The sequence below is a fragment of the Rhagoletis zephyria genome, unplaced genomic scaffold (genome assembly GCF_001687245.7).
Source record: "Rhagoletis zephyria isolate East Lansing unplaced genomic scaffold, Rhagoletis_zephyria_1.1 Rzeph_scaffold_04573, whole genome shotgun sequence".
NCBI lineage: Eukaryota > Metazoa > Arthropoda > Insecta > Diptera > Tephritidae > Rhagoletis > Rhagoletis zephyria.
In genome coordinates, this window is record NW_016161656.1 from 46,036 (window position 1) to 49,493 (window position 3,458).

General features: G+C 38.7%; 1 long non-coding RNA gene across 1 annotated transcript; it reads right to left on the reverse strand.

Annotated features, from left to right (window-relative positions):
* Positions 1-1,642: 1,642 nt before the first annotated feature.
* On the reverse strand, positions 1,643-1,989 carry LOC108370918 (uncharacterized). Its single transcript, XR_001848691.1, has 2 exons — positions 1,912-1,989; positions 1,643-1,827 (listed from the first exon to the last, which is right to left on the reverse strand). It is a non-coding gene; the product is annotated as an uncharacterized LOC108370918 (long non-coding RNA).
* Between the last annotated feature and the right edge of the window lie 1,469 nt (positions 1,990-3,458).

A 3,458-nucleotide genomic window follows, 5' to 3' on the forward strand; every position in this document is an offset into this window, starting at 1 on the left:
GTTTTCGTCTGCCAGATCTATGCACCGTTTTTCAGGCTAATCTAACAGCAATTAATGAAGCTGCAAGTTGGTTGATCGATCCTCTAATTAAGCTCAAGGCGTTAATAATATTTTCTGTCAGCCAAGCGGCTATTAAAGCACTTAATAGTGACAATTCTATGTCGAAGGTTGTTATGGAATGTAGACGTACTCTTGGTGAACTGGCAAGGTGTTACGCCACTAATGTTGTATGGGTGCCAGGCCACAAAGACATACCGGGAAACTGTACTGCGGATGAACTAGCAAGGGAAGGAACCTTGTTGTCTGCAATCAGTACAGCCCGTAATGCGGGCATTCCGCTATCTTCTTGCAAGCTCTGGCTAGAGAATAACTTTGTCGGACGGGCTAATATAAGATGGTCTGCGGAGCCTACTTGCAGGATAGCAAGACATATCTGGCCTAAGCTTAACAATCGTAGATCTCGCCCTCTCCTCCACTTGGAGCGACCACTGTTGCGGCATGTTATTGGAGTTTTCACCGGGAATTGCCTGATGGGAATCCACGCCACAAGAATGGGTTTGCAGTCAAACGACTACTGTCGTAGCTGCCGAGATGAGGAGGAAGTCGAAGGCGTGGAGCATTACTTATGCCACTGTCCTGCTCTGGCGAGAGCTCGCCGATGCACGTTCCTCCATTATTCTTTTGAATGTCTGGCCGAACTGGACTCATTACTAGGGTAAGAGGAGGGACATATCGAGTCTCTTGTACGGCACCACAACGGGCCCATGGTGGCCTAAGTGTGACCATTTTCCTGTAGGATTAGGGCAGCCGAGTTAACCTAACCTAACCTTCTCTACCTAGCGCAGTGATCGATATACCATAGCTTACTGAGCAATGNCAGCCGAGTTAACCTAACCTAACCTTCTCTACCTAGCGCAGTGATCGATATGCCATAGCTTACTGAGCAATGATTTCCACGCACACAGTCTCATTAATTGAATTGTTTTTATGCAATGGTCGGCATACTAGCGCATTCAAACGATTCAATAAGTGGGACTGTGTGCATTGTTTAGCTGGCTCAAACCAAATCGTGGCTGCCTCAACTAGAATTTGTTAACTATGACTAAACCATGTGTTGAAAGAAAGCTTATCTGTATTAGCAGAGCTTAATGACATCCTATTATGAACCATACGTTAAGTTGAATGGAATTTGTAGAAATATGCTTCAAAAAAATATTTGTTAGTATTTACCAAACCCTTCAACTAAATTAACGATTTGGTGCAACTTAGATGAATATTAGAAGCTTTAATATATTTAGTTATAATTACCAACCCATGGTAATAGTTCCAAATCCTTGGTCACAGTTCCCAAATATTGTCAAAATTCGGGAACTAAATCCTTTTTCTCAGTGTAGGCCTGTGTAATTGAAAACGCTCATCTGTGCTCTCGAGTTTCCGTATAAGGACTTTTATTAGCTTACATGTTACACCGGACCAATGCTGAAGTTGCAGGATCATAGAAGAATATTACGCACGCTTGGCAGAGATCTCACAGGTGGAAATAAGACCATAGGTAAAACGCATTACATCGAAAGNTGTTTAGGCCAACGGCCTAAATTTGTCGCAGCATTTTCGACCCACCCTAATGCTTAACATAGCTTCATTATTATGTCAACTGTCGAACTGTTTACCACTATGTTACTTATGCTAAAATGTCCCTTCGGTAAATATACAGTTCGACAGGCTACAGTAAGAATAAATTTAAACCGGTCATTTACTTGTTTTCCGAGAGTGAATCCAAGAGGACGTTTTTCCAGCCACCGTGTTCCGGGTCAAATCAAAGGTAATCTATAGAAACACATCTATGCATATATTGTCACCAATTTATATATATGAATAAACATTTATACAAAGTTGAATTCTAATACAAACTCTTGTTCATTTCTTTTCATTGGAATTAATTCGGCAACAACCTGGTCCAACCGTTGTGCCGGATTAACACACAGCGCTACTATTCTTGGCATATGTGTGAGGAGGATTACGTTTTTTAGTCGTTTCAATTTAAACTAAAAATGTTTACTTTACAGACTGCTTTTGCTTTTACACGCTATTTTTGAATTGGCCAACGCAAAATATAAACCTATAATAGGGTAGAACAGTCCATTTTTTATTTAATAAACAAAAAAACAGAGCGCACATTCGTTTACACATGTATGTATTTACTATGTACTCAGTTTGGGCTACTTATTTTTTTACTAATATTTATTTATTTTACTAAAATTTAATGGGCTATGAAACTGCATACTTCGACTTTTTCTATAAATTCTGAACACAATACAAAAATACGAGATATAATGATGGATCGAGTGGAGCACCGACGCCCTTACTATCGGAATATCTCCGTTATTCTTCCACCTAGACTTCTGACAATTTGCAAATAATTTCATTTTGAATTACAGAATAAGCATACAAATTGTCAGAAGTTTACCTAGTGAACATTTTTTACCAAATTTTTTGCAGTATAAGCGCCTTCTGACGACTCTTTAACTTCCGTCTAGACTTCTGACATTTTTTCCCGTACTTTCTTATGTTGTCCTCGATTATATTGGAAATTTTCAGAACTTTACTTCATCACTTATTTATAGAAAAAAAAAGACCGTTTAACCCACCACCCTCACTTTATACTTTCAGTGAGAGTTCTGACGGCCTGCCTCGCGCTAAATCGGTAACAACCGAACCTGTAAATGTTAAAATTTCTGTCAATGTTATTGTGGCTTGTTAACATTTTATTTTTAATATTTTATTGACAACAACCACCACGCTGTCGAGTTTAAATAGCGGCAAATCAGCTGCACTTGATAGTAGTGGGTTGAATAAGGAAAATGAATTAGCAACAAGAGTTTACGGGATGTACATAGCTCAGTGGTTAACGTTAACATCGAATTCGCAGGTTCGATCCCTGCTGAAGTCTAGAAAAAAGAAGTCTGATGAGGAGATGTGGTGATCTCCGAAATAGTGCTATAACTTCTACCGCTTAGACTTTGTTGCTTTTTCAATTTTTCCTAATAAACAATCGTGGTACAAAGCTCAATGAAAATATTAAAAATAAAATATTAACAAGCCACAATAACATTGACAAATACAAAAGTATACAAAAAAGCAAATAAGCAAATGGATGTATAGAATTGACAACAACAACCACGCTGTCGAGTTTAAATAGCGGCAAATCAGCTGCACTTGATAGTAGTTGGTTGAATAAGGAAAATGAATTAGCAACAAGAGTGATGTACATAGCTCAGTGGTTAACGCTTCTGACTTTGAACATCGAATTCGCAGGTTCGATCCCTGCTGAAGTCTAGAAAAAAGAAGTCTGATGAGAAGATGTGGTGATCTCCGAAATAGTGATATAACTTCCGCCGCTTAGACTTTGTTGTTTTTTAAATTTTTCCTAATAAACAATCGTGGTACAAAGCTCAATA